The 26,914-nt window shown below is 39.5% G+C and overlaps 1 long non-coding RNA gene across 2 annotated transcripts in view; it reads left to right on the forward strand.

The window, feature by feature from the left end:
* Nucleotides 1–26,914, forward strand: part of LOC138917323 (uncharacterized) — a 177,256-nt gene that overhangs the window by 60,037 nt on the left and 90,305 nt on the right. Inside the window, exon 1 of one of the 2 annotated variants that reach the window (XR_011425151.1) lies at nt 22,716–23,443. The exons of the other annotated variant lie outside the window; for it this stretch is intronic. This is a non-coding gene — a long non-coding RNA (uncharacterized lncRNA). Of the gene's footprint in view, nt 1–22,715; nt 23,444–26,914 lie in introns of those variants that run through there. 2 annotated transcript variants of the gene reach the window in all.

Here is a 26,914-nt window from a genome sequence, read left to right on the forward strand (position 1 = left end):
TTTCCCCATCTCACTATATGCTTCTAGCATTTATCCAGTTGTATAAGCCAGATACCTAGAATTGATACAGTCTTCCCCCTTATCACCATATAAAATCCTTCACCAAGTTCTGTGTAATTCATTTTCTAAACGTTGCTCCAATCTACCTCCTTCTCTCATCCACTGCTACGGCCCTTGTCCAAGCCACCATTGCCTCTAGTCTGGACTACTGCCCTGTTTCCACTCTTGCCCTGTCCAGTACATTCTCAACCTGGCAAGCAGTCATCTTTAAAAGTCCAAGTTTCTATTTAAAAAGCTTTCAAAAGTTCCTATTTCTCTAAGAATAAAAATTGATTTCTTACCATTACCTACACGGCTATGCATGCTCTTGCTCCTGTCCACTCCTCTGAACACATCTCTTGCCCTTCCCCCTATATTTACTTACTTTCCAATACTATTTGTCTGTTTTAGTTCTTGGAAACTGCGTCACTCTTCACTGCTTCAACGCCTTTGCATAAGTTCTTCCTTCTGCAAGTTCCCTTGCTCCCTAATTCTTTGTGTGCCTGGGTCGCTCATATTCTAACGTCTTCGCTTAAATCTTCCATTAAGAGCAGCCTTCCCTGGATACTCTACCTGGAGCTATCTTTTGAATAGTACCTTGTTCTTTTTCTCGTATAAGTGGCCACAATATGTCATGCATAAGTATATATTCAGTGCTCATTAAATCTCTCTCAGACTAGTCTATAACTTCCATGAAGACAGTATTTGATTAACCATGGTACATCCAATGCCTAAAATACTGTCTGCAGGAAGAGAGGGCATTTGGTCAGTATTAAACAGTTGAAAGAATGAATATAGACTTAAATAGGTAAAAACTGCTACTTTTTATAATTTATTATTATAAAATTACAAGATTATAATATATTTTGTTATTGGTTACAGTGGGTTGAATGGTGGCCCCTAAAAAGGTATGTCCATATCCTAATTCCCAGAACCTATGAAAGTGACTTTATTGGGAAAAAGGGTCTTCACAACGTAATTAAATTAAGACTCTCGAGATGAGATCATCCTGGATTATCTGGGTGGGCCCTAACTCCAATGACAAGTGTCCTTATAACAGATGGAAGAGAAGACCCAGACACACAGGGGAGACGTCCATGTGAAAATGGAGGCAGAGATTGGAGTGATGCAGCCACAAGGAATGCCAACAGCCACCAGAAGCTGGAAGAGGCAAGGAAGGACTCTCCCCCAGAGCCTCTAGAGGGAGTGTGGCCCTGCCGACACCTTCATTGTGGACTTCTGGCCTCCAGAGCTGAGAGAGAATAACTTCTGTTGTTTGAAGCCATTCAGTTTGTAGCAGTTTGTTACCACAGCCATAGGAAACTAATATAGTGGTGAAGAGTCTGGTAGCAAAAACCTTAGAAGTTTCTAAATTCTGAAAGACTTGCGTTTTGAATTTTTCAGCAACCTTTTAGTATTAGAGTGTTCATATCATCAAAACCATTGAAAATATTGTGTGTGTAAAATCCCAACATGACTAATGCAGAATATAGAGCACTGTATGATAACACTCATTATCATCACCGCGCACTCAAAATCACCGCGTGTTTGCTGAGATGAAGGCGCGGTTGCATTTTTCTTTATCTTTTCATATCAGCAATTCCTACTTTTATAGATTTTTCTTCTCTAAAGTAAATGCATCAAATATCATTATGAAAGGGGTTCCACTTTTCACTGTGCATCAGGGGAAGTTTAAATAGATTTAGCCATAAATTGTAATTAAACAGTAATTTTCACTATCTAATCCTTACAAGAATATAAGGTTAGTATTTTTGCTAATTGTACACGCGAGAAAGCTGAGGCTCGCAGAGATTAAGTAACCTACAAAATCCACAGCACTAGCAGGCTGTAGAGAGTGGCGCTTGGATATGGGCCTGTCTAACTATTCTCGACTCTTAACCTTGACACTGTAATCCATGTGGTGGACGCTGCTATGTCCCTTCTACAACTCATAGGAAGTGACTTGAAAAATCCATTCATTTTAATTGATTAGAAATTTAATGTAATAGTTTCTCTAAGGAGACATTTTCTTTTGAAATGCAGCTGATTTTTGTAAGTTGATTTTGTATCCTGCAACTTTGCTGTAACTATGGCTATTTCTAATAGTTTTCTGGTGCATTCTTTAGGATTCTCTATATGTATAGAATCATGTTGTCTCACAAACAGCAAGAGTTTCACATCTTCCTTTCTAGTTTTGATACCTTTTCTTTCTTTTTCTAGCCTAACTGCTCTGGCCAAAACCTCCAGCACTATGTTGAATAGGAGTGGTGAGAGTGGGCACCCTTGTGTTGTTCCTGATCTCAGAGGGATGGCTTTCACTTTTTCACTATTAACTATAATGTTGGCTGTGGCCTTTATTATGTTGAGGTACTTTCCTTCTATACCCATTTTGTTGAGAGGTTTTATCATAAATCGATGTTGGATCATGTCAAATGCTTTCTCTGCACCTAATGAGATGATCACGTGATTTTTATTCCTCATTTTCTTAATGTGGTGTATCACATTGATTGATTTGCGGATGTTGAACCATCCCTGTGTCCCTGGTATAAATCTCACTTGATCATGATCATGCTGTACAATCCTTTTAATGTATTGCTGTTTGCCAATATTTTGTTGAAGATTTTAGATCTATGTTCATCAGTGATATTGGCTGTTAATTCTTCTTCTTTGTGTTGTCCTTGTGTGGTTTTGGTATCTGGGTGATGTTGGCCTCATAGAATGAGTTAGGAAGTGTTCTATCTTCTTCAGTTTTTGGAATAGTTTGAGAAGGATAGGTATTAAATTTTATTTGAATGCTGGTAGAATTCTCCAGAGAAGCCATCTGGTCTTGGACTTTAATTTTTTGGGAGGCTTTTGATTACTGTTTCAATCTCTTTACTTGTGATAGGTCTATTCAGATTCTCTATTTCTTCTTGCTTCAGTTTTGGGAGGTTGTACGAGTCTAAGAATTTATCCATTTCTTCTAGGTTATCCAATTTGTGGGCATAGTTTTTCATAGTATTCTCTTATAATCCTTTGTATTTCTGTGGTATCCATTGTAACTTCCCTTCTTTCATTTCTAATTTTATTTATTTGAGGCTTCTCTCTTTTTTTTTAGTGAGTCTGACTAAGCGTGTGACAACTTTGTTTATATTCTTGAAGAGCCAGCTCTTAGTTTCATTGATCCCTTCTACTGTTTTTTTCTACTATTTCATTTATTTCTGCTCTAATTTTTATCATTTTCCTCCTTCTTCTGACTTTGGGCTTTGTTCTTCTTTTTCTAGTTCTGTTAGGTGTAGTTTAAAATTACTTATTTGAGATTTTTCTTGTTTGTTGACATGGGCCTGTATTCCTGTGAATTCACCTTTTAGAACCACTTGTGCTGCATCCTATGAGTTGGTATCTTGTATTTTCATTTTCATTTGTCTCTGGATATTTTTTTATTTCTCCTTGGATTTCTTCATTGATCCAATAATTGTTCAGTAGCATGTTGTTTAGTCTCCACATACTTGTGTCTTTTCCAGCTTTTTTCTTGTAGTTGATTTCTAGTTTCATAGAATTGTAGTCAGAAAAGATGCTTGATATGATTTCAATCTTCTTAAATTTATTTACTAATCTTCTATAAATTTATTGTTAAGCTTATTTCCCAACATATGGTCTATCTTTGAGAATTTTCCATGTGCACTGGAGAAGAATGTGTACTCTGCTCTTTTTGGATAGAATGCTCTCTATATATCTATTAAGTCCATCTGATCAAGTGTTTCATTTAAATCTACTATTACCTTGTTGACATTCTGTCTGGATGATCTATCTGTTGTTGTAAGTGGGGTGTTGAAGTCCCATACTATTATGGTGTTGCTGTCAATTTCTCCCTTTAGGTCTGATAATAACTGCTTTATATACTCTGGTGCTCCTGTGTTAGGTGCATATATATTTATAAACATTATGTCCTCTTGGTGGAATGTCCCTTTTACCGTTATATGCTGCCTCTCTTTGTCTCTCACTGCCTGTTTTATCTTGAAGTCTGTTTTGTCTGTTTTGTTTGTATGGCAACACCTGCTTTCTTTTGCTTGCCATTTGCTTCGAGTATCGTTTTCCATCCCTTCACTCTGAGCCTGTTTGTCTTTAGAGCTGAGATGTGTTTCCTAGAGGCAACATATTGTAGGATTTTATTTTTTAATCCATATAGCTAGTCTGTGTCTTTTGATTGGAGCATTCAATCTATTCACATTTAGAGTGATTATTGATATATGAGGGCTTAACACTTCCATTTTATCTCTTGCTTTCTGGTTGTTCTATATTTCCATTGTTTCTCTTCCCTTGTATTTCTGACTGCCATTTCAGTTTGGTGGCTTTCTGTGACAGTTTTCTCAGTTTTCTCTTATCTTACTTGTGATTTGTGTCTCTGCTCTGATTTTTCGTTTAGTGCTTACCATGAGGTTTGTATAAAAGATCTCATATGTGAGATAGTCCATTTTCTGATAGCCCCATATCTCCATTAGCCCAAGCAGGTTCTGTCCTATTCCTCTTCCTCTTCTGAGTTATTGTTGTCACAAATTATTCTGTTTTGCATTGTAAGTTGGTAACTAAATCGTAGTGTTTATAGTTATTTTTGATGCTTTCCTTCCCTTTATCTTTTATGTTATAATTAAGTGTGTGCTAATCTGTTCCAATAGAGAACGGCAATTTTCTGATTTTCTCTGTCTATTTATCTCCTTGCTCAAAGTTTTGTAATCCTTTGCCTTTTTGTTTCAGGTATGAGGGCATCCTTGATCATTATTTTGTAAGGGAAGTCTGGTGGCAATGAACTTTATTTCAACTTGGAAAGCTTCTATTTCTCCAACATATCTGAAGGATAGTTTCACTGGATAGAGTATTCTTGGCTGAAAGTTTTTGTCTTTGAGTATTTTGAATATATTGTTCCATTCTCTCCTAGCCTGTAAGATTTCTTCTGAGAAATCTGGTGAAAACCTGATATGGTTCCTTTGTAGATTATTCTCTACTGCCTTGCTGCAGAGAATATATTTCTTTTGTCACTGGTTTTTGCCAGTTTTACTATCATATGCCTTGGGGAAGGTCTTTTTGAGTTGACTTGATTAGGATTTCTATTGATTTCATGCACTTGTAAGTCCAGTTTCTTACCCAGTTATGGAAATTTTCAGTTATTATTTCTTTGAATAATCTCTCTGCTCCTTTCTCCTTCTCTTCTCCCTCTGGAATACCTATAATCCTTATGTTGCTTTTCCTAAATGAATGGGATATTTCTCAAAGAATTTCTTCTTTTTTTTAAAAGTCTTAGTTCTCTCTCATCCTTAACCTGGAGCCTTTCTATATTTCTGTCCTTTAAATCACTAATTCTGTCCTCCATAAAATCAGTTCTGTTTTTTAAGCATTCTAGATTGTTTTTATCTCATTCATTGTGTCCTTCATCTCCAGAATTTCTGCTTTTTTTTTTTTATGATTACAATCTCTTCGGTGAAGTATTTCCTCTGTTCATTAATTTTATTCCTGAGCTCACTGAACTGTCTTTCTGAGTTTTCTTGTAACTCATTGAGTTTCTTTATGACAACTATTTTGAACTCTCTGTCACTTAGGTTGTAAATTTCTGTGACTTCAGTATTGGTTTCTGGAGACTTATTTTCCTTCAGCTCTGAAGTGTTTATGGTGTTTAATGAACTTATCCTTTGCAGAGGCATTTGTAGTAGTCAGGTCACAGATTCCATCTGCCACCTCTGGGACAGGGCTGGAGCTGTGTTTTCTGAACTTGCCATGTCTGCTGGAATTTGTTTCAGTAGGGCTCCTCTGCATTTTCTCACTGGCTGCAGCCACTCGGTGGATCACACACTCATGCCCAGGCACTCTGGTGTGGGGATGCTGCCTTGGGAGGGGACCAGTGAAGCTGGTATGCTAGGTGGGAGGGGAGGGGAGTTTTCTTCCATGCACATGGGCTCGCCCTGTGCTTGTGGGTGATTCATCTGAGCTGCTGCGCTTGATGGGGGCTTCTTTGTGGTGGCTGAGCTGCACCACTTGGTGTGGGTCATTCCCAAGGCAGGCCCACTCGGGCACAGTGGGTGTTCTGAAAGCAACCCAGAAAGTGAAAGTGTATGTGTGCAGGACTGCCTGCTCTCCCTGCCTCCTCTTACAGTTGCACACCAGCTGCCGTGGGAGGATCTGTGACCTAGATCACTGCTGCTGGTGGGGGAGGGATTCATTCACCTTTTTCCACTGCTTCCTGGAGTTCCAGTACCCCCACCTTCAAATGTATGGTTGTGTGGGTCTCTCAAACATCCTATTATGCCTCATAGGGAATCCTCTGTTGGTTAATGAGTGTCCATTTAGTTGTAACTTAGGGAGGAGAGACTAAGGAAACAAGTCACTCTGCCATGATGTTGACATCATTCTGAGACATTTTGTTTTGAAAGAATACCAGGTCATGAAGCACTAATAGTAGAACTTCTGACAGGGGAAGATATTTTTAAGATATTTCTCTTAAATTAAAGCCAATCTAGGATATGAAATTGATTACTGTGCACACACATAAGGTTGACCTTGAATCTGTAAGAAGCAACTCACTTGAAACAGATGGAAAATTGAAATCTGATTCAGTGATCTGGGCTGACTGTACAGTTTTGTTGAACTGGTTAGCTTCAAATATAAATTTGTATAGAACATCATCTGTTCCATACTGGGGAGCAGCTTAGAGAAATTGTGCCCATAGTGTAATATGGGCTGCCAAAGACCCTCACATGATCTGTGGCTGCACTGATCAATGCTCAAGAGCTCAAAGATGGGAGTGTGACAGCATTATACCCTTCCAATCTTGGAAGTTCTTTTAATGAGTGTATTTTTCCAATGGTTGGAGCAATAACCTTACCTTGCCAATGTGGAAAATCTTACTTGGAGGAAAATTTTTTATTTGTTTTCAAATTCTCACTTTGTTACTTTCTAGCTGTATGACTTGAGCAGGATAACCAACTTCTTTTAATTTTGATTCCCTCATCTTTAGCATACTGATAAAAAAACATCATGGTGTTGTTAAAAAAAAGTGTCCAAACACATAGTGCACTGCCTAGCACATATTTATGTACTCAATTCATGCTAATTTCATTCTTTGAATCATTCAACAAATATTTTTTGAAAATCTGCTATGTGCCAGTCAGAAAGAAAGGATCATTAATTGACTTGATGTCAGGTGATGTGGAAATCTGATCAAAAACTTTTAGAGCTATCCATCCTTCCTTTTGTGATCTCCAACCACCAGAGAAGTCTGAGAAAATGAACCAAAACTCAATACCCTCAGTGGAAGACTGGCCGGGTGGACTGCTATCAGCAGCCCCAGAGCCCTCTCTCTCTGCCAAGCCGCCAGTGGGCACTGCTCTAGTGACCAGCTAATAAGGGTGCTCAACATCACTTTGTCAGTAATGCTTTTTGACAGCTGTCAATTCTTAGGGAAGCCTAAATGGATGGGAACTGTCTGTGTAGGTTAAATTATGTAGGGTTAGAGACAGGGCTGTAAATGACACTTCAAAGCACATAACTATCTCAATGGAATGCAATTGGAAATGGTACTGGAAGATGTTGGCTGACTTTCTGTTCTGATAGCATTTTTGCCTTAATGTTTTTCTTTGGTCAATGTGTTGGCATGCTATAATTCCAACCCTCTCTTTTGACTAAATCATATGATTATGTCTTCTTTAGTTACATACATAACTTGGCCAAAACAAAAACAATATTTACATAAATTACTAAAATTGCTTTGTGACAATAAGAAAATCAAACTTTATAAAACCCAAACAGGTTTATACCCACTGGCAGGTATAGTGTTGGCTTGTCAAGAATATCAATTAAATCAATAGTGTATATGTTTAATGAAAGAAGAAACAAGAGGCCTGTCCTCTGGGAGTTTGCAACATAATATTAGTGTGAGGAGAGTCCCATAAACATATATGTAGCCAATGATAACTTTTCAAGCGTAATGAGTGTTATTAGAACGACAGGATAAAGGCAATGTGAATCTCGGAAGGCTTCATGGAAAATGTGAGTTTTGAATATGGTTTTGAACATTTTGAAGGGATAAGCCTTGGCAGATAGATTGTTTTTTGGGCAACACAGGCAATGAGAATATCCCATGCAATCTCTTCTTCTCATTTTACACCCTTTCTACATAACTAGGCCATATCACAACTTCAAACGCTTCTTATATGTTGAATATCCCCAAATTTGCATATACAACCCAATAAATCCACATGCCTACTTATATATTTAATTGGCTTCTCTGGAAGATTACTAAACACAAGCTATTTAAAATGAAACTCATCAACATCCTCCCCCTTGCTCCTCTTCCATACTGCTACTGCCTCTGTTAATGAGGGGCATTACCATCTTCCATCTGCTTAAGGGAGAAATTTATGACTCATTCCTGATACCCCTACAGCCTCAATCTTACTTCTAATTGATGGGTAAAGCCTATCAATTTTATTGCAGAAATATTTCTGTTAACTACCTACCCTTCTCCAACCTCACAGCCATGTTCTTGGTCCAAGCCACCTGCAAGAACCTCCAAATTTGTCTTTATGTAGTCAATCTTATCCCCTCCAATTCATTTTTAACCTTTCACCTAGGGTGATGTTACAAGTCTGATCATATTACTCCTCTGCTTAAAATTCTTCACTGTCTTTCCATTATTAGTAGGTTAATATCCAAACTTGTTACAATGTACTTATAAGGTTGCTCCACAAAATGGCCTCACCCACCATTTTACCCTCATTTAGCGCCATGCTACCTATCACTTTCTCTGTCTCAATTATTCCTTCCTGTGTCACAAACAGGTCACCATGCCTCTCTTCTCTGATCTTTCACAAATGCTGTTTCCTTTACTTGGATAAACTATTGGGAGTATTCATTCATTCAGAAATAGATACAGATGATGATAAAGCTGATGAAAAATAAGTACAAGGTGAGATAAGGGAACCTAATTAGAATGGAGGCTGGAGGAAGCTGCTGAGTAGGTATTGACTAGTGTGGGATAAACAAACATTGCAAGAAAAGTGACAGAATGTTCAAAGGATCCGAGGTAGAAAGAACATTTCAAGTTAGGGGTATGAAAGGAAGAAAAAGGATAGTGAACGAGAGGGCAAGTGGCATGAATTGAGGCTGAAGAAGCTGTGGGCCAGACAGTAAAGGGTCTCCTGATCAAACTGAAGATTTTAGGTATGAGGAAACAGCAGTTGTTCCTGTGTGATGGGAAGATGAGAACAGGAGAATCTGCAGTGAGGCTTGTTCGTAGGCTTCCAGTATTAATGCTGCTGGTTGTGGTTTAGCTGTAGGAACAAAGACATGGAGGTGTGAACACATGGACCCCGAATTAGGAAGGGTAAATTGGTAGAAGTGGTGCTGGACCTGGGAGACAGGTGAGACAGGAGAGACTGAAAAGGACTCCAGTTACATTGCTGGATGCTCAGATGGGTAACGGCGCCTCATGACCAGAGTAGACAAGTTGAAATGGGGCAACGGTTTGAGGGAGAGGACATTGGCTCGGTTTTGTCATAATTAGTTTTAGATCTTGGCAGATCACTAAGGAGAGCTATTTCGTAGACAACACAAAATATGTCATTAGAAAGAAGATGAGGGGTCAAGACCTGAAATATTGATCTGAGAGCCATCTGTGGTCAGGGAGGAGTAGTTATGTTGCTTTGCAGTAAGCAAGACAGTGTGACAATATAGAATTTATTAGACTAGGTCAGCTGGGTTCCTGGATTTTTATTAACAGTGCTTAGCTGTATCAGCATGGGGCACGAGTATGGACAGTGGTGCTGGCAAGGGAAATGGAACACTGAAGGAAGGGGCGGTTAAAGAGAATGACAAACATGTACAAGCCTAGTGTCCACTGCCAGGGTCCACTTTAGTGAACAACTAAAGAGAAAATGGGGTTCACATCTACATTTAGGAAAGCCTTGAATGGTGAAAGGAAGAATAGCAGTATCAGAACAAAACAGCACATGGGCTGAAAAGTGTATGCAGATGGGAAGAATGGGCTGACAATCTGACTTGGAGCCCTGAGGGTGTGTTGAGTTTATACAAGAGCTCTGTGTGTGTGTGAGCACGTGTGTGTGTGTGTATGAAGCATTAGGGGCAAGTGCCTCTTCCTTCTTAGTTCCTTTTTGAGGGAAAATCTTGCTATGACATTTGTTAGTTTGGTGATTTTAGGCAAATCTCTTAACCCTTTTGTATTTAAGATTCCTCAACTTTAACTTAGAGGAAGGAATGCTATTCTATTAGGTGGCTATGAGCTTTAAGCGAGGCAATGTATGAGAAAGTGTGTTTGCCCCATTGCATCCCTCCCAGTTCCAGCAGGTCATCAAGGAAGTGAGGATTGTTGCCTCTGTTTTCTGCTCCTGCTGCCCACTGCCGTTGGAGCCCTTACACTATTTCACAAGGCCTCTTCATTTAGGAGGAAATCAGATGCCATCTGCTTGACAACCTCATAGATCTATTTCCATGAAAGAGATTATGGCCACAATTTTTGAATTCATGAGGATTTCATCGATGCAGCAATAAGCATCAGTGTCCTTGATAACTCTTTCATCTCTAGGTTACACAGAATAAGACTGTACCTGTAAACTCATTGTAATTTGCAGAGCTGTACATACCTTTGAAAAATGATTTGTAATTCTCATGGCTAGCTCTCAAAGTATTTTTTAAATGACTCTGAGCTGAACAAGGACAAGCCAACCATGTAAGGCTTTAAAGAGGCACCTGACAGACATAGATATCACACATTTGTTTTGATAGTCACTGGGACACTAGGAAGAGGTCTAATTCCACCGATCACAAATATATTTCACAGGGACTTCTACTTGGGTTTTTTTTTTCATGTCCCTGGTGTTTTCTACGAAAATGTGTTACATTTGGAATTTTGCTTTCCTTGACTTAGAGAACAAAAATAAGTAAAAGAATCTTAGATCTTTTTTTTTTTTAAGACTAACATGGATTCCAAAAGCACTTAAAAGCATAATAACGAAGCAAACAGAGACCATGTTATAAAGATTGCTATGAATAGATTCTCACTCATTTCTGACTATAGCCAAAAGATGCCAACTAATAATCCCCAAATGGCCTTGCCAGAACAAGTTTATTATTTTTTTTCTGGGAACATTTAGAATTTCTACGTTAGGATGCAGCAAAACACATTTTATTTTTTTGAACTTGAGATCAGGGAAAAACCATATGCAAATGACAAAACCCACATCCTTGAATGATCAGAACACATGTAGCATTTAAGTGGGAGCTACTGGAGGATTTGTTCTTACAGAGGGTGAGAAATGGAGAGTTTATGGACCCGTGTTGTATCAGGGCTGGGGCCGTACCTGACCTTAGGAGGTAGGGCTGGGGTAGGGGTGGGGGTGAAAGAAAGTCTTAGAGCTCACCTACCTACAAATAATTACCCTTTAATTGGCTCAAGGCAAAACCGTGGGGTTCACTCACTTCTTCAGAGAAGCCTCAGGCTGCAGATGTTGGCTTCGCATATGTTCTCTTTGAGGTGGTCCCTCATTAGTATTTCACTCTGGGTTCTCTTATGTAAAAATGTTGGAAGGATGATAAGAATTAGCAATAATTAACTGTCACTTTTAAAGCAAACAAGATTTTGTCTTGAATATTGTATTCATTCTCAGTAATAAATTATAACAGTTTGACCGTAAAAATATGGATTGACCACTATTGTCTCACTCTCAAAGTGGTAACTTTGGATTTACTAATAATTAGCAACAATAAAATCATTAAAAAACATGAAAGGGTCACCCACATAAAAAATTCATTACACTAGCTTATAAGTTTTAGTCAATTTAAAGTCATTTTGTCCTATGGATTCTTTAGACTAGCTCTATTTTCCCATTGTCTTCTTTTGTATTCTGTTTTCTTGTTGCTAGCTAAGAAATTTATTTAAAATGCAGCATTATTTAAAGCATATGATATCAGCATGATTTGCTCTGAGGGTGTTAACCTAATTTTTAAAAATTTTAAATTCAGTTTTAATATCTCAGTGGTACTATGCTTTGTTAAAATTGCATTTCTGGAAAAACTCACTCATCTGTAACAGTTTAAACATGAACCCTTTACCCATATACTATATTAGCTGAGTAAAAAATGAATTTTCTTTTTACTGTTTTTCTTTTCAATACATCTTGTGAAATCATAAGAGAATTCTGCAATTTATATAGGGAAATTTGGCTGCCATTTGCTTGGACTGTGACATATGACTATAATTTGTAACTTTCCTTCTAACACTTGGTTATTTGTTATCTGAATATCTGAGTCTCAGAAGTATGAATTAGTGTATGAACAGTGGAAAAAGAAAAAGGTATTCTGTAGTTCTCAGAGGTATGGTGTGCTACCCTCCTTGGAAATATGGGCTGGGAGACATTTAGGTACAGAATTTGTGTTCTGCTTATCTTAGTAATTTACATGACTCTGTGTGACTTTCCTTTCCCTTGGGTTTTACATCTTTTTATTTACGTTATTCATTCTGTTTTGTATCTGGGACTGGGCATGTCTTTGGCTGTTTCCAATTGTCTTTGAAACTTTATCAAAATCACAACCCCTTCTCTGGGTGCATTTTAAAGAAAAATATAATTAAGACATATAGGTCTCATAAAGTAGGGCATTTATTCCTTTAACAAATATTTATCAAGCAACTGCTTTGTGTCAGTTACTGTCCTGGGCACTGGAACACAAATTTAAACATGGCAGATGTGGTCCTGTCTCAGAGAGCAAATAGTTTAGCAGCGGTTACAGAGGAGCAAACAGGTGATTACCAACATGATGTGGTAAGGGATAGGTGGCAGCATTGAGGCCAATGGGACGTGGACCTACCCCAGAATTGGTAAGTAAGGGAGGGCTTCCAGAAGGAAGTGACTCCAGCTTGATACTTGAAGGATGAGTAGGAATTAACCAGAAAAAAGGAGTTTAGAGTTTGGATGGTGTAATAGATGGGACAATAATGTTCTAGTCAGAGGGAGCACCTCTTTTATACAAAAGACTCGAGGTGACAGTGAGCATAAACCTTTGAAAAATTAAGATTAGTTGACTCTGGTAGTGGAGGTGGAACACAAGATAGATAGTGAAGAGAGATTTGGAAAACATTTTCAACAGAAATGGTAATTATTGATGGGAATGGGCCTGGGAGAAGTAAAAATCAAGAGTGACACTCTGATTTATTATTTTAGCAACTGGATGATTGAAGAAGAGTAGGTTAATTGGGAACAAGGCAGGCGAAAATAGTTTGGACGTGATGAATTTTAGCAATATTGAAGAAACCTAAAATAACCGTGGGTCATTGAGGGGGAGATGGGTTGGATAGATGGGAAGTTCAGGGGAGACATCTGGGTGGGGTTACTCTGCTGGGATTCTTTAGCATATGGGTGGTACTGGGAGGCATAGGGATAGACTTGAAAAAGGGTTTTGAGGGTCAGTATAATTTACTGGAATTTAAGCCGGGATAAAAATGTACAGAAGAGTTGGTTCACATCCTCCAAAACAATTGAGGTCCATACTTTGAGGGACTATGCCTTATTGAGTTAGAGTAAGTTGTCATCAAAGAGCAGGCAAGAACCACAGATGTCCTCTGATGGCTCCTGCTTAAGGATCCACATAAACAGAAATGTTACAGCAATATAGTTTTAGCTTTGGTCTATGTTTCAGAGGGAAACCATCCTCGAAGACGGAGATACTGGCATGGTTTGAATTGAAGTCTAAAGAGCCTATTGGACCGGTCCACCATGGTGCCTGCCATACCAATAGCTTCCTTCTAAGGGAAAGTGCCTTACCTACAAGTGGCCTGTGGGAGCCACCGTGGGTGGCCATGCGTCCCCTTCTTGCAGATGTATCTGATTGGACCAGGGTGGTCCTATCCCTAACCAAGCTCTAGGCTGGCCAGTGTCCTGTGAGATGGTTTGGCATGAAAAACTGCCCTAACAGGCAAAATGGTGATTAGCTGGGTCAGATGTTCTAGCTCAGGAATTTGCACTAGGGCATCTGGGGAGGGAGTCAAGTAGTTGGTTTTGGGAAGGAGTATAAGCTAAAAAGAACCACAAGAAGAGGCCTTGTGGCAGCACAAAAGATGAGTAAACTCATGGTATAAGTAAATAGAATTTATGAGTAAGCAGAAACTGCAACAGAAATGACAGAGAATAGAGGGTAAGGTGGCTAACTGATACCAGTGAGAGGAACAGATGAAGTTAGAAAGGAGCTGAGTCACCACCATAAAGACAAGAGATCAACAAAGTCCTGCTGTTAAAGGACTGATACAGTTAGTGGTCACTGGAACCATGTCGCATTTTTCTTATTACTAAATATTCTCATCTCTAGGGGTGCTCCGTGATACTCTTTTGTGCCCTTGAATATCTTCATAATAAGTTCTAACTAATAAAGGTAACCAGAGTGAATCTTTATTTATTGGAAACAAATTGCTTTACCAACAGAATCCTTCATTCTCCAAGTTTCTTGCAGGCTTGCCTGATACACAGCATGATGAAATACACCATTAGAAGTGCATTCTTTTTGGCTAAGAAATTGGGCTCAGGATTCTTCACTAACATGTAAATGTTACCGAGTGGTATAATACAGAAAGTCCTTTTTCAACACAAAGAGCAATTGTTGAACCTCTACTAAGTATTAAACATTTTTCGTGTGCGTGTGTATGTGTGTCCTGAGATGGGGTGGGATGAGGGGGACAGAGGAAGGAAGCACTGAGGAATATTGAGTATGCATAAGAAAAAGTCCTTTCCTAAAAAGTTTTCAATTCACTTGGGGATATATTCAGGACTAAGAAGGACTTTAAAGATAATCTAGACTAAGGATTGTGAACTCCTATGTCTACAGGGGTTGGATAAGTAGAGTCTTGAATGAAGTGGGCTGTGGGGGAGCTGTGGTGAACTGTAGAATGCACACACCATCTGGGGGTCTATTCACACCGTGATTTCTGGGCAGACGGCTTGCTGAATGCTCATACATCACATTTTTCAAGAGAGGCTCAGTTTTTGTATAAATTACTCTGAATTTTAAACGTTGGTGTGTACTTCAAGTTGAAGCAAAACAGAACATCTTTGGAGCCAAACAAAAAAATCTGCAGGCTACATTTGGACCATGGGTCAACAGTTTATGGTCTCTGTTCTAGACTAGTGGGTTCCAAAACATTTAAAGATTCAGAACCTGCCAAAGGAATTTTATGCCTAAATCTAACATGTAAAAAGACAAAAGCAGAAACATTGGGGTTGAAATTGGGTGAGGAAACAGAGCCTTGCTACCCTCATCTTCCAATCCCATCTTAATCAGGCCCAAAGGGAGCTTGACCAAATCCTGAAAATCACTGAGGCAGTTCAATCCCTTAGTCTTGCAGATGAGGTACAGGGAGGATCCAAGAGCTACTGGCGCAAGACAACAATATTTAGATATTTCCATATCTGTCAGATGGGAATGATAAATAATACTCCTAACCTCAATAGGTTGTTGAGAAGATTAAATGAAATAACACACATACAGCATGTACTGCAGTCACTAGCACACAGTAAGTGTTCAATAAATGTTAGCTATTTTTATTATAGAGTATCTTTGCCAGCCATTAACATCATAGCAAGATTTATTTCACGTGACAACTAGCTCTCATCTATAAAATAGTCCTGGGGGAAGGGACGTAAGTTTTGAGGAGGATATCTTATATCTGGAGCATGGGGACTTTATAGAAAGGGCAGGCAATGGTGGGTGGCTTTAGCCTAGGAGTTTTTTCTCTGAAGCTCTGATCCTGGCAACTCCTTAGGCTCGAAGACTTTACAGGTTACTTGCAGGCTTCTGAAATGTACACATACGCACAACCCATCATTATGATCTAAAGAGCTATGCAGGTACCCCCAATTAGATTTGATAAACTGATCAAGCAATTCAAATGTTTGGCGACTAATTCTTCATAATATGAATCATGTGCAGATGTAGCCTAATTTGTGGGTCCATCCCCCTCCTCCACCCACAATGGCAGGTATGGCCCATTATGCCCCTTGTCAAGTACCTGAGGGAGACAGCTGTAATTGTCTAAGGGTCCAGTTTAGAAACCCTTCTCAGTAGAGGCTGTCTCTGTTGGCAGCCTCTCTGGGATAATAACCAGCGTGGACATTCAACAAATAATTCCTGAACACCTACCATGTACCGCTTAGGGTTCAATGGTTTCCCAGTCAAGATGGCTCCATCAGCCCCCAGTTGATCTGGATGGTGATTCCAGGGCCTGGTCGGCCCCACCCTACACCAACCTCCCTCTGCAGCGCATGGTCATTTACAAGGCAGGCACTTTAGGGGCATCTGGTCAAAGGAGAGATCGGAGCCTGTTGGCAGAGGAAAGCTTAACAAACAACCATAAAAGGATTTTCTAAATACGTTCACAATCCAATATCAGCCTCGGTAATTTGATTTGTAGGAAATGGAGAGCAGAACATTACGCACAGAGTGCTTATCTATAATTCATAATAATTACTGTAACGGGGAATCTATTGTATAGATAGATGTAGGAACACAAATTACACCCCCAGAAGAATGCACTTCTGGCTGAAATAGCCCTTCACGCCCTCCTAATCCACTCATCCTCTGTGCACATCACTTCATTGCCTACTACATTTTAAGCTTTTTGGGGCCACCTGTTGAAAGTTGGAGAGTTTCTCCTTTTGATGTGAGAGATCACTGACCCATTTTGCAGGGGGAACTCAAGTACTTTCTGGGCCTAGCTGTTCTCTAGTATTTTGGGCTTTGGGCAGTCACAATGTAACATTTGAGAATTGATTGATTGATCTGTGATATTTGCGATCTAGTGTTAATGACAGGAACAGGTTTTCTTCAATGGAAACAATAGGGCCTTTTCACGTGCTTGTGCCACTGAAGGCTCAAATTCAACTGGGCTGGAGGCTAATATGCCATTAGGGGATATGGCCCCTTGAAAAGGGACTGGAGACAGAAACAAATTTGTGAGGAGCAATAAAAAAAAAATGGAGCTAGATAAGCTTTGTTTTGAATGTAGACTTTAGAATAGCATATTTTTAAAGTATATAAGTCCATTTATCATTGCTGAATTGTGATATATATTATATATTTTCATATCTATAAATATTTCCTGAGAGTAAGGGTAGAGGGTGCTACATATTTCACAAGAAAATAATTGTGGTATCTTTATTCTTTTACTTTCAGCATTATTTCCATAACCGATGTCTCTCTTTCCCAGATGCCCCTCTGACCCTCACATTCCATCCCAAGAGAGCTTTCTGTAGCTGTTACTTCAAACACTGATCAGAGTCTCTTTTAGTTATTCTTTTTACAGTTTATAATTGTCCATCATCATTTACTTTTGGTCTGTCTGGGAGACATTCAAAATCTAGCCACTACTTTATTTTTAGTGGCAGAGCGTGTCTACTCTTCAGCTGTTGGGAATGCTGGTCCTGGCTGCGAATCTTGTTTGCTTTAAGTTGCAATGCTTTCGGCCCCATGTGTTTTAGTTTTTGGAAGCAGCTGTATTGGTAAATCTTCTGGCTGAATTACCAGACAAAGCCCGCATTATAAAAATCCTCAACTTGTTTGCTCTTCACTTCAAAAAGACTGCGGGCTGCCAGCTTGTCATACTCATATTACCCACATGCCTGCTTAAGTTTTCACCAGCAGGCATGAATCTCCTGGTCTCCACTTTTTTTTTAATTGGTTGGCCTATAGCTATTTGGTTTGATACTGATCTGTCAAATACAAACCATAAAGGGGCTGGCACAAGACAGCTGGCAGTCTATGGCCCTTCCATTAGCAAGGACAGGGTTTTGGATGGAGGATTTTACTTTTTCCCCTGGTCAGCATCTTCAGAATAGAACTGAAACTGGCATAGAAGACTTCTGTTGATGTTTGGAAAGCTGATTGCTCAGTCCTTGAACTCAGAATGTGTGTGGGGTAAGGGTGTGTATGTGTCGGCATCAGGGATCCTGGGGCAGTAAAGCAGGCTATCATAGGAAACACAAACACATGGAGGCTCATAAGCCGTCCTGTATGCCTAGACATCAAGAGGAGGAGGATGTTTCAGTTGGTTGGTGGCCCATGAAAGCACTGGGATTCCATCAGTGCTATGCAGTTGCTCAATTGCTTAAATTGCCACCATATCGCTGCTTTCATTGCCTCTAAACTAATCCTTCTGTTTCTCCAAATTTCAGAATGTTTACTGGGCCCTTGCTGCCATTTCTGATTTTTATTATCACCTCAACTCAACTTCTTTCATCTTTCCTTACGATTTGTTTTCTGTCTTGAAGACCTTCTGGATAGTTGAAGAGATTAGTGGATGGAAATTGAATTATCTGCAGTTGGTTACTGGTGTTTATACTGGACATCATGGATTCCATCCTCCCATGTTCAGGATGAATGATAGGTGACCAGAGAATCAGCTTCCTTTAGGTTTTTACAGAATCTGGCTCTGACGAGAAACGTCAGGGCAGACTTGAGTAGCAGAACTCCAGATTTAGCTTTTGGAAGTGTTCTCAGCATCAAAGTCTTAGTTTAAGTCGTAGTGAATCTTGTGCTTGAATTAAAATCTGAACTGTTTTTTCTGAGCATTGCCAAGACTAGAGGTGCAGACTCTCAGCCTGAGGACCTGATCTGATCCACAGACGAGATTTTATTTGGCCTGCACATTTATACTACTCCACAAAATGTCTGGTTTTTTTCTTTTAGTTGACTTAGTTGTCATCACTTTAAAATTGGGAGAATTCGCATAAAAGTCTTGATTTCCAGCTCCTTGGGAAACCATGTTTTGGCAATACTGGGCTAATATTCTTGCCTGCAAAACAATTGGATGGAGCTTAATAACTGCTGGCCATTTAAGATGGGCAAGGTTGCCACAGGCTCCACGAATCCCTCTATCACAGAGGCCAGCATTAATTGCCACTCATCTTATTTGCAATTTTGCTTTTTTAAAGGTAGCATTGGGAACCTTTAACATTGTGCCCATGTCACCTTGCTGTCTTTTCCTGTCGTACTTGCCTGCTTGGCTCCTAAAAATATTTGCACTGGTGGTGCCTGCCTTCATCTCTCTACGAGGCATGAGGAGTACAGAGCAGAAACTGATGGTATCCTCTTATCAAAACATTCAGGAAATAGGGTCTGTTGGATTTATTTTGCATGGTTTGTTTTTGCAAAATTCTGGTGTCTGAATACTTGTGGTATCAGGAATAATGTCTAAGGCAGATGCAAAAGAGAGACTTTGTTATCTCTGTTAGATATAAGTAATTCAGGATGGCAATAACGCACTAGGGTGAGGAGGAAATCTGAGAGGTCACAGGGCTGTGGAAAGCTTAAGCGTGATGAACTGTGAATCCTTTGAAGAAAAAACAAGCCCTTCATATCCTTCTCTGTGCTGGAGATTACAAAAGAAAACCCAGGCTTGAACCTGAACTCCTTTCGAGACTGCATCAAATAAGGAAATGTGAGAGCCATTGTGTACTGTCTTGGGGCTCACTGGAGCACAGACTTCTCAGCTGAGTTCTATGTGTGTATGTAGGGAAGGGACCATGGACGGAAAAGGCTGCTAAGAAGTTATTCATTTTACTACGTGCCCCTTGGATTTGGGGCATTCTGTGCCCATCTAGCCTTTGTAGGAAGCAGCACATTAGGAGGAAATCACATAAAATATCCTCCGGGTGCTTGATAAATGTTTCTAGATGAATCCATAGCACAATGTTTGTTTGTTTGTTTGTTTTTAACATGGCTATCAGGGACAAAAAGTGAAAAAAAGTCTTTCTAAAGATTGGCTCCCCGGGAAGACATTGCCATTTGAAATTACTTAACATTTTTCCCCCAATATAAATGCTTAAGGCAAGAACTAGATTTTATACCTAGCAAATAGCAATGTAAATGTCAAAGAACATATTCCAGAGCATTACACTTACAGCTCTTAAAATGGCATCTTAGAATGGTATTAATCACTGTCAGTTTTGTGTACAACATTTCATCAATTAAATAGCAAGAGGACCTGTCCTTTCATGGAAAGCAAATAACACATATGGATTTCCTCTTAGCAATTAGCTGAACATTCTGCATTTCCTTCTTGCTTGCAAAAAGGGTTTGGACTGAAACCGTCAACATGTTTGCGTTCTTTATTGATAAAGCAAAGCAGATGTGTAACAGCTTCAGTAGAATCCAGATTCATTTATAAAGTATCTCGTGAAACATCTTGATGTCGAGGCATTTCTGGATCGTTAGATCTTTTAGAGTTGGAGAGAGGGTGACATCCTATAAAAGCGGTGAAGTGCTTTCAACTTTGTCACGTCTTGAGCCGAGGTTTTCAAGACTGTGTCACTATGTACGTGGAGGGGAGTTTAAAACTTTCAGGCTTATTGTGAAAAATTTGTTTCCAGCAGGGACTCGTTTCAACTAGGTCTATGGATTTACAAAATGATGAGGCAATTTTATGCTGCAAAGACTGATGATAGAAATGCAGTTTACATAAATGGCAATGGATTAGCACTTAAACCACTCTCCACGTATGTTTAAACAATCTTCTACGACCCTCAAAAATCTCCTTTTATAAACTTCATCATTTATCTGGGATTAAAAGGGCAATGTTTTGACAACATTGTTGATTTACATGTAACTCATCATTTGTTTATCATTTATCTGAGATGATTAGTGCCTGAACTTCATATGCCTGGAATGTGTATTACACTTGTTTACATTTTTGGTAGATGATGCCCTTTTTAATGTACTTTTTAGGGCTCAAGACAGCTTGGTGACTTTGATGATCCTTCTAGTAATCAGTCTCATCTAAGCCTGAGGGAACTTGAAGATTTACAACTTTTCAGCACAGTTCAGTTTTAGTGATAATCCATCAAAGTCCTTAGTATTCTTCTCAGACCCTAGTCTCAGACCTAGTCCGACAAGATGCATTGGTCTCTGAAAATTGGCCCTTAGGGCCATGAAATCCTGTAGAGAGGAATACAGCATGAGGTATAGGTATTCCCAAATGTGTAAATGTAAGTGAACAAATAGAAATGTGGATATCAATACAGCAAGAGAATCTCTATGTTAGTAAAAAATATAGACACACACATGCATATTCTAAGCAAGATGAAATTATCATACTCCATTATTGTCTGTTCATCTAAAATAGATTTGCATTCTTTCATATTTCCGATGATAGATTATGATATTGCTAACTATTTGTTATGATCTTTCCCCCATCTAGGACCATCTTAAATTGATTTCCAGGCTTAAAATAAGAAAGGGACATCCAGAAGAAGTGATTAAAAATGATTTCTATTTGTAGAATAATTCAGTGGGTACGTGAATGATTGTATACTTCATAAGCTGAAAGTTTAACAAAGCAGAGCATTCGTATTTTTATTCAACATAATTCCATGAAAACTTTCTGTTATGAGAAGAGCATTCTGAACAGAAGACAAATGCTGCTCCATGGGGACTGCAGATGGTACTACGGAGATTCACATGTTGAGAGCTCTAGATGTGTAAGCCATGCCAGGGCGAGTAGGAGGGAGAGAAACATGGCAGGAAGTGAGCATGAAGAGAGAGTAAGAGGCAACTTCCGCAAGAGGGAGAGCCTGGGTGAAAGAGAGATATCCAAAAATAATTTTTAGGAAGAATTTCTGTGAAATTTTGGGTAAGTTCTCCACATTATCCATTAAAGGCAATCCACAATCAAGATCTACATAATACTTCAGGCCTTCTGTGGTCAGACTGCTGTTTTATGTGTGCAATGCCACGCAGAGACTGGTTCAAGTGGGAGTTGGCTATATCTGGGCTACATATGGGAGTTTGGATTCACATCATTACCCAAGAACTAAGTTGAAAGTGCACCTTTGATATGACGATCTATGTTTTGTAATCATATGGAAATGAGTACTAGGAAATTTGGACTGCATGGTTATTTCAGTTGAAGAAATTGCATAAGGTGGTGTTGTGCAGTTTCACAAAGTATGGACATATGGGAATGCTCCTTTTGTTATTCATATATTTGTCTACAGAATATATCTATAGTAGGCAAAGATAGATGCAGAGGTTTGGGAGAGATTTAGGAGTAGGCCATATAGTTCTAGAACTACATCAAAGACAGGAGGAACTAATCTGTATCAATACATACAATGTCCAGGTAGAACTTAGATTCAACAGTGTATTATATGATGGATTAGCCAAAAGCATCAAGAGAAGAGGAGCTCACTGAAGGGACTCAGTCTCTTATCTTCTAGAAGATAAATCCTCTGGATGGGAAGGTCAGGAACATCAATCAGAAAACAGTAAAGTAAGAAGGAGTATCCAACAGCTAGAACTCTAAGCTCATGGGGATGGAGTGGTAAGTTGCTGGGGAGGAAACTTGAGGTGAGAAAGGGGAGAGAGGAGGAGAGAATAACTTCCTTGTATTATGTATAAGCCAGACTCTAACTGGCTAGGGATAGCTTTTAAAGATAAAGCTCTCAGATGAGATAAAGTTAGCGTAGTCCATGTGATGGTTAGAATTTCGTCACAGGGAACATGGCTGCTGCATCTGGCTTGCTGGGGAACAGCCCTCTGGGAGGGGCAGATGTGGTGCTGTCAGTCTGTGTGCTGCAGCATCATGTTGGTTGGTTTGAGATTAATAGCTGAGGGTCAAGAGAGGAAGTCTTAAAATTTCCCTTCTGAACAAACAGGCTGAAAATTGATTTTTAACTTCAACTCAACGGACACCCATTTACTGAGGAAATTGAAGTCGTTCTTGGAAATGGAGAAGAGGTCAGTGACAGCCATGCTTGGGCTCGTTCACTGCTTTTGCATTACCTCACTGGACAAGAACAAATCCCTGGGGACTTGGCTGCATCCGTGGGACTGGAATTTTAATCAGGCTTTGAGCCCACAGGTAGAGGCCAGCTCTCCTAGAAACTGGAGAAATTAATGGGAGGTGCTATGCCAGGGACTGGAGCAAAGGTCTCTAAACATGGTTAGAAATGCCACTAACTTGGAACAAAGATAAATAACCTCAGAACAGGGAAACACCACCAGCTAAGTGAGAATCTACAGGCATTCAGATCATCCATAGATTCAAACTCGCTGAGAATTGCCATGGAGAATAGCTGAGATCCACGTTTTGAATTGACAGCTATGAATCCACGAGAGGGAAGTATTTAAACCTCAGTGTTCAGAATGAAGCAACTGGAACTGTGGACCATCCACCAGGGGGCAGTAAACTGAAGCGTGGTCAATCTGGAACTTGAAGCAGATTTCCTATGTGTATGCAACCTTTTGGATTTTATTACCAAACCAAGGAGCCATCATGATTCTTTCTGAAGGAAAAAGAGGCGACCCTAGCAAACTTCCAGGAACACAAACAACGATTTAAGTTTTGGCCTGAGATGCTGGCGTGATTTGGGCAGCTGGAATGGTATGGCTATACTTTAGTTTCATGGAGTCTGAACCCCAGCAAATCAGGTCTCCCCAGGCAGGAACAAGCAGATCGTAAACCCTGAAGCGGCTGCTTAAGATCAGTTTAGAGCCTTGCCTCCTTGTTTGCTGCAGGAGTGGCATGGCATCATAAGTGGAGGTGTTTTGGTTCTCTAGGCTCCCATTCCTCAGTGTTTTGCAGACCTCAGCAAACTCAGGCTGCTCGGAAATTTGGGAGGCAAGAGATGATGCCATCTTTGCTTTTGTTGTTTTAGCAAGGACTTCTTTCCCATGAGGGAGAGAATTAAGTGAATATATCTTTTTCCTTATATTACCAGCAACACAGACTCTGCAGGAGGGTGGTATCACCTCAGAAACCTGACACATTTTGCTCCAGGACTTGCTAAGAGGAGCTTCAAAGGATCTTAGTGCCCAAGAGGAATCATGGGCAGCTTGGTAAAGAAAGGGGAAGGAAGTTGAGTATGAGGTTCAGTAATGTGAGTAGGAGGAGTCCCAGGGTAGCAGATATAGAGATTGTTAATTTCTGTGGAGCACCACCAAGATATAACCAGAGAGATGCTGTGACAATACATACTAGCTAGTATTTATTTTGCATCTGCTATGTATCAGGCACTGTTTGAAACACTTACATATAGTAACTTATTTAATCCACACAACAACCCTAGAGTGAGATACTATCATCTTTGCATTTTGTAGATGAAGAGATGAGGCACAGAGAAGTCAAGATCCCATGGTAGGGCTCGATGCACTTCTGCTTCACAAATGAGGCAGGCAGTTTTATCTGTCAGAGTTCCAGTGGGCAGAGAGAGTGCCAGAGTCAAGTATCGTGAGATAGGTAGTTGTAAATTTGGGGGAGAGGGAAATACGTCAAATAAGATATTACAAAGCATTTTATGTTGAATGCTCTGTATCCCCTGTCCCTGACACTGTCATATTTTATAGTTTTAAGAAATTGAGAAATTACTGTTCTCCAAGATTTCTGGAATCGAATTTCTCTATCTTTGAATGCAGCACTATGTAATCAAACGGTCTATGAAGGTGACCAGGTATATTCACGTTGCCATAGTTGGTATAATTTCCAAGACATTTTATCATTAGTTATTCAGTTGCTATTTCCCCCTTTCTTTTACAGAAGTTCTTTTCTTAAAGCTATTAAAGCTCTTTAAAAGTTGGAAATTTCGAATAATGAAGACTGCAGGGTGAGATGGCATCACTCTGGCCTAGCGGTTCTAAGCACAGTGAGTGGTAGTATCCTGTTTTGTGTCCCAGTTCTTCTTCTTAAGGGTTGTGTGACCTCAGGAAAATCACAAGAATGCTCTGAGCCTTAGAGGGGAAAAATCTTTATTTAATATTGTTTTAGAGAGTACTAAATGCAACTGTGATTGTAAAATGCTTGGTAAAAGGCCTGGCACATAGTAGGAATATAATGTAATATATTACTATTATTATTAGCACTTCTCTTTTCTGATTGCTAATATCAGCTTTAGTCTGAATTGCAGAACACACCCAGTTAGACTGGATACCAAGTGACCTGACTGTAGCTAACAAAAGTGTTGGACATTAACGATAACCCTCCATTTTTGAAATAAATTTTTCACCTGGTTTCTGATGTCCCTCCTACCACAGCGGCCACTTCTCTTATCTTCTTTCTTAGTCTCTGTTCATTTTCCCATTCTCTTAATACTGAAGTGTGCCAAGGCCTCATCCTTGGACCTCTCCTCTTCTTTATCTGTACTCAGTCTCTTGAAATCTCTTTTTAACATCGTATTTACATTGACTACTTCCAAATTTACGTCTCCAAAGTAGAACTCAATTTAGAGTCATTTATTCAATTGCTTATAAATGCCTCCATTTAGATGTCTAATACATACATCAAAGTAATCATGTTCAAAATAGAACCCCTGACTTTTCTCCTAAAACCTGCTCTACCCACAGTCTTCCCTATCTCCAGTTGCTAAAAAAGCAAAACAAATAACAGAATACCTGGAATCATTCTAGGTTCTCCTTTTCCCTCATGTACTACGTCCATTCCATCCCATCAAGAAATCCTATTGACTCCATTTTCAGAATATTTCCAGAATCTTACCACTTCTCTCTACCTTCTCTGCTACCATCCAGGTCCAAGCTACCATCATCTCCTGTCTTCATTCTTGGGACTCCTAACTGGCTTTACTGCTCCCACCTTTATCTCTGTCAGTCTGTTGTCAACACAGTATTCAGAGTGATCCACTTAAAACTTCACTAACATCCTGTCACCCCTCTGTTCACATCAAGTGTCACTCAGATCAAAGCCAAAAAATTTAAAAATTGTCTGCAAAACTCTGAACAATCTTGGTCCTTTTCCCCTCTACTTTTCTGACTTTCCCCATTGTATATTCTTTCTCTAACCACACTGCCTTCCTTGCTTTCCCTTGAGTATTTCAGGTTCACTCCTTTTTTTCAGGCATTTGCACAAGCTTTTCTCTCTGCCTTAAATACTCTGCTCTCAGATATTGGTAAAACTCATCTTCACACCTCCGAGTCTTGACTACCCTATTTATAATGGTAACCCCCATTCTGCCTATCTTCCTACATGAAGTTAAATTGGACTAAGACATTTGACTGCATTATTTTTCTACAGAGCAATTATTACCAATTAATATGCTCTATATGTTATTATTTATTGTGTCTATTGTCTGATTCCCTGACTGAGTATTTGAGCTCCGTCAGGGCAGCAATTTTGGCTGTTGTGGCCACTGCTATATTCACAGTGCTAGAACAGCATCTACTTTTGGTAAATGGTAAAAACAACCTCTGAGGGATGTGATAGACATTCAACAAGCACTGGTTGAACAAATGCACAATTTGCTTATTCCTCATGAATGAGACACAGTGTTTGGTCCCTCTATCAATCACTGCAACCTTGGAGAGCTTTAGTCAACAGGTATGACGGCGTGCTATGAGGGAATTTCAGTTCACTTGCAAGGCTGATTTTAAGTATTTGGCATATAATTGCATATACATACATAGATCTTGGCCTCTGCCATCCTAAATGTTTAGGGTAACATTTCCTTCTGTTTGTGTAGTTAAGGAAATCATCTTGGGTCTTATTTCCCACTTCCCACCAAAAAATAACAGAAAATGCCTCAGCAAAGCTGAAAAAAAAATACAGGTGTATATGTTTTTCTCCTCTTCAATGTTTATAATTATTTTCTTTTCGTTCTCACTTGTGGCACTACTGGTGCTGTGAACTGCAGAACCCAATACAAAATTTTCCTGCTATTTGGAATTCAAGCAATACCTGCCTTCACCACCTCTCTTTTCTTGCCAACAGTTGGAGGAGCTATTATACAATGTGCATAGACTGTCCGATGAGTAAAAGGCCATGTGTCATTTTGACTGACAGACTTCCACTTTGCAAAAACTGTAATTCTCTTCCTTCAAACTAGTGACTGTGTGGCTGTATGTCACT

This window comes from Equus caballus, chromosome 14, assembly GCF_041296265.1.
Source record: "Equus caballus isolate H_3958 breed thoroughbred chromosome 14, TB-T2T, whole genome shotgun sequence".
Taxonomy (NCBI): Eukaryota; Metazoa; Chordata; class Mammalia; order Perissodactyla; family Equidae; genus Equus; species Equus caballus.